Raw genomic sequence first — 13,402 nt, 5'->3', positions numbered from 1 at the left:
ACACACACACACACACATACACGATAAGAAAAGAGTATGAGTGGTGTGTGTGTGTGTGTGTGTGTGTGCGCGCGTGCGTGCGTGCTACTAAGTCATGGCTACATCATTCAGAAGAATAACTGTCAGTGTTGACTGAGAATGTGCCTTATGCCAAAGGCTAACCCAAAAGTTCACAAAGACCATCCAGTTTAATTTTTACAGCAACAAGTAGTGCCCATATTTTATGGTTGTAAATGTAGAGATCTAGTCAAGTGAAATATCATGTCCATAGAGGTGAGAAGGAGCTGCGATCCGAACTGTAACTCATCCTCTTGCCCATATCTCTGGTTCACCATCTGAGATAATGGTTCAGACTACAGCTATGAAGTCTGTGCAGCTGCTTCCAGTGGCTTGAAGGATAGCTCAGTCTCTGCTTACCTTGATTTTATCACTTGCTGTTGCCTGAAATGCCACATACAGGGACATTCTTTGAGTGAGAACACAGCGAGGGCTAATCAGTCATCAGCTGCCAATCAGCTGCCAATTAGATTTCCTGGGGGGGGTTCAGGGTTTCCGAAGTGTGACAGGCCATTTAATATGGATGATGATGTAAGATTTAGTTCTCCATTAAAATATTTTATGCTTTTAAGGCATGTTTTTTTGTTTTTCTGGGGGTTTTTTGGATTATTTTTGGAATAAAATAGCTATATAGCCCCATAGAAAAAGCAGTCTATGTTTTACCAATATAAATGTGGTTTGTCAGTGGCTTCTAATGATAAGGCTTTCTTCCAGATCACACTACATAATTGTGTTCACTGTAGAATGTTAGAGACCCCAGCCAGAGGGAGGGATATTTTAGAGGATCTCCTATGTGCAACTAATTGCTTTTGCTTGCACATATGCATACTTTTGGGTGGGGCTGGAACAATATTCACTTGGCCCCAATAGACTACATTAGAAGGAGGTCACATCAGTTCCCTGGGGCTACCATGGCAAATGGCCACAAAATAGGAAACAGAACTAGTCATTGCCCAGATGTTGGCTGTGCATATGACATCTAGGTGTTGGTAGCTTAATGTCTTCTGATGTCTGAGTAAGCATTTGTTCCTTAACATGATCACCATTTCTGTTGCTTTCTAATAACCTATGGCCTTTCTTTTCTTAGGGAAATGTCATTTCAAATTCTGCCTCTGTCTATAATGCTGTTGTTTGTGGGGGCCAGTGTCCATGTATTTGCCACAGTTTTTCAGGAAATTAATGTATGGCTTAATTGGCACTGTTTAGGTTTATTTCATGTTAGTTTTGCCATTTTTCCCCTGTGACACAATCTCTCTTTGTTAGGTCTGGCTGCCTTGAAACTCACTATGTAACCCAGACCAGGCTTGCATTTATGATTGTCTTCCTTTGTAAGCTTCCCAAGTGCTGTGACTACAGGAGTTAGCCTCCATAGCTGACTATCATTCTTTTAAGTGCAATGATCCTTTATTGGAAGTTGGTCATATTGCTTTGGGAAACAAAATTCAACCAACAGCAGAGCCACTGAAGTGAAGCTAGACCTGAGGATGAAAAGGGAGAGACACAGAAGGAGATGCTAAAGGATGCCAGTCCGTTCTTTTTGAATTTTAAAAAGTACCATGTTCCTTTTTTTTTTGAACTTTTCTTAGAGGTTAAGAAAGGGCAGATCTCAGTAAACAAAGACATTGGAAAGATAATGGCTGTAAATTACTTAGTTTGGCATGCTAATAATATTTAAATAAGATAGGTACTATTTGCAAAAAGCTATAAGGATTTTGATGATCTCGATGCTTTGGGGAACCTACTTATTTCTCCCACCTGTGGCAATATTAGGGTGGGCAATTGGACCCACAGGAGCTAACATAGGAACCAAGCTTACCTAACTAGAACGTTTGCATGGTTTGCAAATGTCCTCCTAGTGCTGATTGTGTCGGGGGTGTCTTACACATGAATAGGCTGAGATACCTTGAGACCAGGGTTGGCTTGATGTTTATATGTGATAGCTCAATGGGAATATCATTACTGGGATGACAAAAAGAAAAGGTAAATTAAAAATTAGCAAGCTCATTCTCCACATCATCGCCAACACCTGCTGTCTCCTGAATTTTTAATCTTAGCCATTCTGACTGGTATAAGGTGAAATCTCAGAGTTGTTTTGATTTGCATTTCCCTAATGACTAATGAAGTTGAGCATTTTTTAAGATGTTTCTCTGCCATCTGAAGTTCTTCAGGTGAGAATTCTTTGTTTAACTCTGTACCCCATTTTTAATAGGGTTGTTTGGTTTTCTGGAGTCTAACTTCTTGAGTTCTTTATATATATTGGATATTAGCCCTCTATCTGATGTAGGATTGGTGAAGATCTTTTCCCAATTTGTTGGTTGCCGATTTGTCCTTTTGATGGTATCCTTTGCCTTACAGAAACTTTGTAATTTTATGAGGTCCCATTTGTCAATTCTTGATCTTAGAGCATATGCTATTGGTGTTCTGTTCAGAAACTTTCTCCCTGTACCGATGTCCTCAAGGGTCTTCCCCAGTTTCTTTTCTATTAGCTTCAGAGTGTCTGGCTTTATGTGGAGGTCCTTGATCCATTTGGATTTGAGCTTAGTACAAGGAGACAAAGATGGATCAATTCGCATTCTTCTGCATGCTGACCTCCAGTTGAACCAGCACCATTTGTTGAAAAGACTATCTTTTTTCCATTGGATGTTTTCAGCCCCTTTGTCGAGGATCAAGTGGCCATAGGTGTGTGGGTTCATTTCTGGATCTTCAATCCTGTTCCATTGATCTGCCTGCCTGTCACTGTACCAATACCATGCAGTTTTTAACACTATTGCTCTGTAGTATTGCTTGAGGTCAGGGATACTGATTCCCCCAGAATTTCTTTTGTTGCTGAGAATAGTTTTAGCTATCCTGGGTTTTTTGTTATTCCAGATAAATTTGAGAATTGCTCTTTCTAACTCTGTGAAGAATTGAGTTGGGATTTTGATGGGTATTGCATTGAATCTGTATATTGCTTTTGGCAAAATGGCCATTTTAACTATATTGATCCTGCCGATCCATGAGCATGGAAGGTTTTCCCATTTTTTGAGGTCTTCTTCCATTTCCTTCTTCAGAGTCTTGAAGTTCTTGTCATACAGATCTTTCACATGTTTGGTAAGAGTCACCCCAAGGTACTTTATACTGTTTGTGGCTATTGTGAAGGGGGTCATTTCCCTAATTTCTTTCTCAGCCTGCTTATCCTTTGAGTATAGGAAGGCCACTGATTTGCTTGAGTTGATTTTATAACCTGCTACTTTGCTGAAGTTGTTTATCAGCTGTAGGAGTTCTCTAGTGGAGTTTTTTGGGTCACTTAGGTAGACTATCATGTCATCTGCAAATAATGATAGTTTGACTTCTTCCTTTCCAATTTGTATCCCTTTGACCTCCTTATGTTGTCTAATTGCCTGAGCTAGTACCTCAAGTACAATATTGAAAAGATAAGGAGAAAGGGGGCCTCCACTGCTGGTGGGGTTGCAAATTGGTACAACCACTCTGGAAATCAGTCTGGCGGTTCCTCTGAAAACTGGGAACCTCACTTCCTGCTATAACACTCCTGGGCATATACCCAAAAGATTCCCCAGCATGTAATAAGGATACATGTTCCACTATGTTCATAGCAGCCCTATTTATAATTGCCAGAAGTTGGAAAGAACCCAGGTATCCCTCAACAGAAGAGTGGATGCAAAAAATGTGGTATATGTACACAATGGAGTACTATTCAGCCATTAGAAACAATGAATTCATGAAATTCTTAGGCAAATGGATGGAGCTGGAGAACATCTTACTAAGTGAGGTAACCCAGACTCAAAAGATTAATCATGGTATGCACTCATTAATAAGTGGATATTAACCTAGAAAATTGGAATACCCAAAACATAATCCACACATAAAATGAGGTACAAGAAGAACGGAGGAGTGGCCCCTTGTTCTGGAAAGACTCAGTGAAGCAGTATAGAGCAAAATCAGAACAGGGAAGTGGGAAGGGTTGGGTGGGAAATCAGGGGGAGGGAAGGGGACTGATGGGACTTTCGGGGAGTGGGGATCCAGAAAAGGGGAAATCATTTGAAATGTAAATAAATATATCAATAAATTAAAAAAATAAGTAAATAAATAATAAAAAATTAGCAAGCTCTATTTTTAGCTAATTCTTCTATATTATTTTAAGTAAAATTGCTGTCTAAAATTCTTCTGTTTTGGTGGGTGCTGTAGAGATGCCTCAGCCTTTAAGAGGGCTTACTGCTCTTACAGAATCCTTACATTAAAATGGTTGAATATTACATATTATGTGACTGAGTGCTTGGGAGAGCTAGGGACATTGTTGATGGGACCTTACATGTGCCACCATCTCAAATATCAGCTAAAAGTGAAAAGGTATTCCACATGTGAAGAGGCTGAAGAATATGGAAATAAAAGGATAGTTATAGACAAGGCATAACATCAACAGTGAAGATCTCAGAAAACTCAGAAAATTCCTGATATAAGAGACAATATGATTCAGAGAAACTGGGACAGGGATAAGACAGGGATTGGACAGAAAGTCAAGCTTCATCACTAACATTATCTATTCATCTTTAAAACTAAAACTAAACATCCTTTCATCTTCGTTTCAGGATTCATCAAGTGTTTAGAAACAAATGTCTTAGAATTGGATACAGGGCATCATTACAAAAGTAACACATACCTTTGTGGAATAATAATCAAATGTATGTGTTCATTCATTTACCTAACAGTTACTGTGCACTTAGCCAGTGTCACACAATCACAGACACTAAAGATTTCGCTGGGCAAGAGGAGCCTGAGTCCCGCCATCTCTGTGTGTTCTCTGCAGTCGAGAGACTAGGGAGTCAAGAGGCACTGCTAATCGTGTAAGAAATGGATGGAACTAGAAAATATCATCCTGAGTGACGTAACCCAATCAAAAGAACACACATGGCATATACTCACTTATAAGTGGCTATTATCCCCAAAGCTCTGAATATCCAACATACAATTCACAGACCACATGAATCTCAAGAAGAAGAAATACTGAAATGTGGATGCTTCAGTCCTTCTTAGAAGGGGAAACAAATTACTCACAGGAGGAAATACAGAGACAAAGTGTGGAGCACAGACTGAAGGAAAGGCCATTCAGAGACCGCCTTACCTGGGGATCCATCCCATATACAGACACCAAACCTAGACACTATTGCAGATGCCAAAAATTGCTTGTTGACAGGAGCCTGATATGGCTATCTCCTGAGAGGTTCTTCCAGAGCCAGATAAATATAGAGGCAGATACTCACAGCCAACCATTGGAGTGAGCATGGGGTCCCCAATGGAAGAGCTAGAGAAAGGACTGAAGAAGCCGAAGGGGTTTGTGACCCTAGGAAGAACAACAATATCAACCAACCAGATACCCCAGAGCTCTCAGAAACTAAACTACCAACCAAAGAGTACACATGGAGGGACTCATGGCTCCAGCCACATAGGTAACAGACAATGGCCTTATAATACATAAATGGGAGGAGAGGCCCTTGGTCCTGGGAAGGCTCGATGCCCCATGTAGGGGAATGCCAGAGTGGGAAGGTGGGAGTAGGTGGATGGGGGAGCACCCCATAGAAGCAGAGGGATGGGAATGAGATAGGGGATTCCCAGAGGGGAAACCAGGAAAGAAGACAACATTTGAAATGTAAATAAAGAACATATCCAATAAAAGAAAAGAAAAAAAAAAGAAGTTCTACGGTGGTCAAAGATAGATTGCCAGCAGACAAAAGTAGAGAGCATTAAGATGTAATGCAGAAAGTGGAGGGACAAGGTGAGAAGAAAGAGGCTGTTGAGTGGAGAAAGTGGTGAGAACACAGGACCAGACCTTTTACTCTGGGCCAGTGTTCTTCTGACTGATTAAGCACTGGTTGAAATTCTGAATTTTTACTTGTGGTATGGAGGCCTAAATACTATTTTCAGCAAATTGGAGAAGATGACAGGCTTGTGAACCCTGAGTTTTGACTGGTTTTCACTCTTGGAGACACACCAGGAGGCAATTGATTCTAAGAACTAATAAACTGGAAGTTCTTGGTACTGTTAGGAGGGAACTAGGGAAAAAATGTGGTTGCATCTCAAAAAGGATGAGAGTCAAGTAAGCTTCTGATGCTGTGTGAGGCTAGCTATGCTGGAAGCAGTCTAGAGGACACAGGTTAGGCAGCGTTTATGTGTTGGAGATGCTAAAGTGCTCCGATGAGGGTTTGGTGTCTTGCTTAAAAGAGAGTGTATTTTGGAGAATATATTTTGAGGTGACACTTGATGCTCAATGGGCTCTGATAGTCATTGAGCATAATGAGCATTAGCCAGGGGCAGCAATGCGAACTTACCTATCTTCTTTCACATATGAGCCAGGATGTCCTGGGAGCCCAGCATTGGGATGCCATTGCTAAAGTACTCCCCATCAACTACATAGGTCCAAGGCCAGGGTAGCATATCACAGCTTTTTAAAGTCAGAGAATAACCCTACAAGGAATAGAAGGAGAGAGCCATCATTTGCACTTTTCTCCGTGATAGCTCTAAACCAGGGACTCTCCACCTTCTTGATGCTGTGCCCCTTTAATACAGCTCCTCATGTTGTATTGACCACCAGCCATAAAATTATTTTTGTTACTACTTCATAAACTGTAATTTTGCTACCTTTATGAATTGTAATATACAAACCATCACAACCTCCTAAATTTACTCACCTGAATTCTGTTTCAACATGAACACTGATAACTGGAGCTCTCTTTTAAATGGAGAACATGTCGTTTCTTGGAATAACTCTAAAGTTCCTGTCATACTCCTGTGTGCCCTAACTCTACTGAGTTTTATTAAATACGCAATGTATTTAACCAAATATATTGGTTGCTATCTGCAAGAACAAATGTCTTCACATTAGCATTTTCAGGTCTGCTCGGCAGCTTCTCCTTTAAAAGGATAGGTTTTTATAAGGAGAGGATATGCAATCACATCGTGTCTTGGTCTTCTCAGTCATGAATTCTGAATGAAAGGAAGTCCTTTGTTTTCTGTAGTTTCTGACTTCCAGGATGCTTAGAGAGTACCTACTTTGTGAGCATGGAGATCATCACCACTATAGCTCCATCACCAGAGTAAATATCCATTCCCCACATAGCTTCCAGTTACCCCTGATGTCTTGAATGTCCTTTAGTAGAAGATGTATCTTTTCTTCTGACTACAGATAATGCTTATTAAATTTGGAATGATGGAAAGCCTCCAAATTACTTGAAGTTGGATGACAGAGTTGCTGGGTTCATGGAAGGAAGATGACAATATCCAAAATGCACAAGATGAATTAAATTAGAGAGAACAGAATTTAAATATCAGTGCAAACAACACTGGATAAGGTCATCTTGGCAAGCTTTCATGCCAGGAATTGTGAAGATTGTAGATGCCGTTCATGCTGTGCAGTAAGGCAGTGAACTCAAGGCCACATTGAAAGCCTTGGACATGAGGTGAACTTCACTAGTACTTCAGAAGTAGTGAACTGGGTAGCAAGTCAATTGATGAAGTTTTTCTTTTAGATCTCTAGCATGAATAGTGCCACTGGACCATGGATGGCTTGAGGACCAGGAACCTGACCTTAGTGCTGAAAGGTTTGGAATTGGTGTCACTGAAGAACTTTTGGAAGAGTAATTTCTTTATCTGTATCCACAATCCTGGTACCATAAATGACCAGCGTTTAGCCTGGAATATGTTGAATAGAATTGAAATTCTGTAAATTGTGACTTTCAATATATTGTATGAGCAGTTTTCTGACTTATTTGTGAATATGTTTCATGAAAACTTTTTTATGGGACAAATCATATGTAGACAATTTAAAATATGCCATCTCTTGATGAGAGTAGATCATCCCAGAGTTGATAAACACAAATTCTTTGAGTTTATGCAAGTTGATTTTGAAGTCCACACATGTGCTACAATGTAAATACTTGGGTTGTGGTGAGAAAGCAGGTATCCGTGCTGTTACATTCCTCTGTCCTGTCAGAGACTAACACCGGAGCAGAAGTATACAGTGTTTCCTCTTGGGGAATCTAGTGGACCCTGGTTACCTAGCAGCAGAGGAACTGTCAGAGGGAGAGACTTCATTGTACAGGCTCTAGACAAACACACTTACACTGGTCCAAAGAAAAGACACTTAATTGCCTGATTGTAATCATACATTTAAATGAACCTATGTAAAAACTAATTTTTATTGTACCTTGATATTCTTTTGTTTGGGGGCAAATTTACAAAGTCAAAATGTGCTAAGTAAAGTTAGTCTCTGCTAAAGGAAAGTTTTGTTTATTAAATGTGAGGCTGACACCACCATAGGGTAATTTTGTTTCTTATTTTTCTGCATCATAAATTGTTGAATCTTGGTTGCTCAATATTGGTGAAGCCTCTAAAAACGTGTATCTGTGTTGTGTTTGGGGAAGACATTCCATCTCTGTTTACTTCAGAACCTCTACATCTGTTGAGCCTCTGGAAGAATTCAAGCCTTTAGCAATTGAAAACAGGTTTATAATTTTCCTCTGTTGAAATCCTGGTGTTAATTTGGGTCCTTGAATTTTAGGAAGGTAATTTTAGAGCCGCACCAACACTGGAGGGTGATGTCTTTCTGTATTTGAATGGACCTGTCTTTCTAATGTGAAGGACTGTTGGAATAGGATGCTAATAAATGATGTATTTCTCAGAAGTGTGTATACTCATGAGTTCCTAGAAGGCAAGATTTCAGTGTAGAATATGTTAGCTGCTTTTAATTTCACACTTTGGCTGTCTTAACTCTTCTCCAATTACTTTACCTACAGAACATTTTAAAACCATATCTAGTGGTCATTCCAGCAATAACATAGCCTGATCATCCTATCAAAAATCATTATAGTTTTCAGAAATGCGAGCTATTAAACAGAGGATCCGAGTCACTATCTGAACTGTAGAATTTTCAACATAGTGTCCCTGTATGCTTGAGAAAGACAATGCTTTCCTTGAGGATTTAAAGAATGAAATGAATTGCACAAGGGAGAAATTGCTTAGGTCAGCAACGACAACTAGCTATAATGTAGGAAAACATTAAAATACTGGATCAGAAAAAACTATGAACACGAAAGGTATTTCTTTTTCTAGCAGACAGAGGATATGACAATGACATAGCTAACCTACATAATTTTGTCTATGACATGTCTGAATAATCAGTAATATTTGCTGGCATCACTGATATCAGTGTGCATTAAAATGGGCATATGTAAATTTTAAACCCTTACTATTAAACCAACAATTTTAAAGGTAATTTAGCTTTTATGCGATTTAAAGTATCCATTTCCTTCAGTAATCATAGCCAGCAACTGTTTTCTTTGTAGTTTATTTCTCTATGTCACTTGGCCCTTTTCTATAAAAAGAAACTGTGCCCAGAAGCTTCTGAGGCTTCCATTTGACCCTTTCTAAAGGGGAACAGAGCAGTCCTGGGGAAATGTGTGTGCATTTGCTCTATTCAGGAAATCTCATTTGCCTTTTCAATTTCTGGAGAAATGAGCAATTATAGCATGATCTTTAAGCAATACCTACTAAAAATATAACATTTTATTTTATTTTCATCAGATAAATTTCTTCTCAATGTCAAGTTGTAGTTACAGATTAGACATTGTTTTTTTCTCCAGTAAAATTTTCAGTTGTTGATTCAAAATATATTTTAAGATTTAAGACTTCTTAAGAAATTATACCTATAAAACAGTTCTCTCCCATACATGAAATAGTGCATTTCAGCAAAGGGTACGAGAGAGAGAGAGAGAGAGAGAGAGAGAGAGAGAGAGAGAGAGAGAGAGAGAGAGAGAGAGAGAGAATAAGTCCAAAGATCTTCTTGGTATTTAGGTAGAAATCAAAGCAAGAAAGCTTAATTCTCCCAAGGCAATAAAACAGATGCTTATAGGACATTAATGATCAAGGTATGCTACAGGAACAAGGAACATGTGATGTGAGCCGAACACTGGCCCTCAAGTAGGCATGTCTGCCTTTGTCACATTTAATCCTCTTAGAATATACACATAAGTGGCCAGGCAATTTATTGTCCAAAGATGAATGTCTCTCAGTGGCCAACATACTAAAGAGTGTGTAATGCCAGAGCACAAGGAGCACATCGGTACTGTCTGGTGAGAACCACTGTGTGTTCATTGGAAGACTATAATCCCCCAAGCCCTAGCCACACTTTTATAGATTTATTAATTAAATACTCAGAAATGTTGTTTTTTTACTTCAGAGTTCTTTTATTTCTCCATGGACTGCACCATTTCTGGAAGTAGTGCAATATCAGGTTGATGCAATATCCTATTCAACTTCCTAGCCTCAAAAAATATATATTTAATATGTCGTGCTTTGATAGAGTTCACTTGTGGATTGGCCATATATTCATTACAAGTGATGGAAAAAATATACTCTCACCATTCATACCCAGAGTCTTAAAAAAAGAGTCTGTATCTTGACAGCAGTCCATCAGAACCGTCTGTCCTCTAAAGCAGAAAGACATCCCCATGCCTCTCTCATCCTTTCTGTTCATCACTGTGTGTGTGTGTGTGTGTGTGTGTATCTGTGTGTGTGTATCTGTGTGTGTGTGTGTGTATGTGTGTGTATGTGTGTGTGTGTGTGTATGTGTGTGTGTGTGTATGTGTGTGTGTGTGTGTGTGTGTGTGTGTGTGTGTGTGTGTGTCTGTGTCTGTGTCTGTGCCTATGTGGTATCCCTCTCTAGTCCCATCTGTTCACTGCTGGAGGCCACCTTTTTATGTAGCTTTTAAAAATCTAGACACCAGGGCAGAGATGCCTGGGTCCTCCATTGCAACTTCTAGATCTTCTACTATTATTTGTCTTGAAGTCACTCCTTTATTTCTCAGTCTCCTCCAGTTTCATTGGCTCAGTGCTATCTCTTTTTTCCTTTTCAGAAAGCGAGCTTTGTTGGTTTGTTTCTTTGTATGTTCCTTCCTTCCTTCCTTCCTTCCTTCCTTCCTTCCTTCCTTCCTTCCTTCCTTCCTTCCTTCCTTTCTTTGTTTCTTTCTTTGCTTCTTTGTTTCTTTCTTTGTTTCTTTGTTTTTGTTTCTTTCTACCTTTCTTTTTTCGTTCTGCATGCCTTTCCTTCCTTTCTCTTCTTGTAAAAGTAACTTTTACTCACCTGTTAATTGTTCCTGGGGCTTACAGTCTCTATCTGCTAACATGGGCCTAGTCCTGGAAGCTTCTAGCTTCTATACAATCTAATCTAGGCCTAGAATCAACCTCCCCATCAACAGAAACAAACAAACAAACAAACATTTCTTTGTGGAAGCTATACTGTGTCACAGGGTGTCCCACAGAATACCTTTTGTTCACACTTCTTTGCTTGAAAATATTCGTTGTAATGACTCCTTGGTCGGGTACGAGGCCTCTGGCTTCTGCTACTCTCTAGATACTGGAACCTCACTAAGACTCCTCTCAGACATCCTGTTGTTCCCCTGTGTCATGGAGATTCTGTAGTTTTGGATCTGTAGGACTGGACCTTACATGTACTCCAGCAGTTCATTGATGGGGTAGATGTTGGGGAGGGGGGTCAACTCAAAGCCCTGGATCTGGGCCTGAGAGGTATCTGAGCTGGTCAGAATGCTGCTTCTCGTGCTCTCCAGCCCTCAGGGCGAGCTCCCCAGCAATCCCTGCAACCAGGGCCAACTTTATCCTGCTGTCCAGGTGCGATGCAGCACCTGCTCTTCCTACTGCAGTTCCACTCTCATGACCCTGGAGCCAGCTCTCCTGACTGCCACCGATGGCAAGGGACAAGGGGCAGGGGAAAGAAGGCATCTCTCCCTTGTTCAAGTCGCTACCCAGCAGACAAAAGGCAGGACTGGCTAACACATACTCACACCCTCAGGAACGGCTCACTGGTGATGGGTGAGGGGGAAAGAGGGCCGGATTTCCCATGCTTCTATCCTCAGGGGCCAGCTCACTGGCAACTCCTGCAATATATGAGAGCCTGCTCTCGAAGTACTACAGCTGGCTAGAGATGGGCTCAGTTCCTCTACTCTCCTGCCTCCAGGGCCAGCTGTCCCACAGTGCCCAAGTGAGGAGTGGGGCAAGTTCTACACAGCCTTAGAACAGCAACACATCTCCAGGCATCAGGGCTATGGATCCAGACCAGGACCCGGGTAGCAGCACAAGCCAAGATTGTCCCAGGTGGCATCACTGGCTACTCACATCAAGCTGTTCCTCACAACCCACAAATCTCCAGTTCTGACTCTTTTCATAGTGCACACATTCTATGTCATGCTTGTACATTATATCCCTAGGAAGGGGACATCTCAGGCATGATCTGCCCCTACCCTTGGGTCTGCATGTCACCGGACTGGTGGTGATTTGTTAAGTAGCTTCCCTTTCATCTCTCTTCTCTTTTTCCTGAGAGAGGAAAGTGTTTGAAAGTGATGTCTAATTGAGTGTCAGAGAAAGTGATGAATAAGATAGAGATTTGACAGAATAGGTTATGCCCAACTCTCACAAGAAGAGAGAGGAAAGGGAAACTACTTAACAAAGCAGTTAAGGGAAAACTACCTCCCTGTCTGAGGCCCCTGAAGGCAGGCTAGTGGGGTTTTTTAGGAACTATTAGGCTACTAATCATTCAGATGTTTACAGGTCAGAACATTGAGGGGACATAGGCCCTCTCCTTTCTGCCACCTACTTACTCATATGTGGCACAGAATGGTTTTGTTTTATTTTTAAATGCACATTTAATTACATGCACTAAAATGAACAGATTTCAATTATGCCATTTGGGTTTTTTTTTTTTAAAAATATACTTAATGTATATATTTTATTTAAAGATGCAATTACTGTCTTTAAATATCTTATTAAATTTCATTCATTTTTTCTCATGTGTGTGTGTGTGTGCGCGCGCGCGCAGGCGCGCGCGTGTGTGTATTAAGACAAATTGTAGTGTGGATTCTTTCCTACCATATGGGCTTGGGGGATCAAACTCAGGCCACTATCCTTGGCGGCAAATACCTTTTCTCATTGAGCAATTGCTGGCTCCTAAGTCTTTCAATAAACATTTTAAGAAAATTGTGCTAAGTACATAACACTCTAGTTTCTTCACATTCCTGCCAGCTCTGTTTAGATTTTCAGTGTAAGTCATCCCTGGAAGTATATGATATGACTGGAGTTTTAATTTTCTATTCCCTGATGATTAATAAATTTAAGCATATTTTGTGTGGGTATTAAAAATTCACTCTTCTTTTGTGATTTCTCTACTCAAATCTTATGCCATTTTAAAACTTAAATTGGATGTTTTCCTCATTTTGAACCATGTGCTTTAAAATCATGTGGTGTGTGTGTGTGTGCGTGTGTGTGTGTGTGTGTGTGTGTGTGT

The 13,402-nt window shown here is 40.3% G+C and overlaps 1 protein-coding gene and 1 pseudogene across 1 annotated transcript in view; one reads left to right on the top strand and one right to left on the bottom strand.

Annotated features, from left to right (window-relative positions):
• Positions 1 to 13,402, top strand: part of Trpm3 (transient receptor potential cation channel subfamily M member 3) — an 863,316-nt gene that overhangs the window by 87,387 nt on the left and 762,527 nt on the right.
• On the bottom strand, positions 12,636 to 12,735 carry LOC127676591 (uncharacterized; annotated as a pseudogene).

This window comes from Apodemus sylvaticus, chromosome 1, assembly GCF_947179515.1.
Source record: "Apodemus sylvaticus chromosome 1, mApoSyl1.1, whole genome shotgun sequence".
In the NCBI taxonomy this organism is placed as follows: Eukaryota; Metazoa; Chordata; class Mammalia; order Rodentia; family Muridae; genus Apodemus; species Apodemus sylvaticus.
This window is presented reverse-complemented; position numbering and strand designations above follow the sequence as displayed.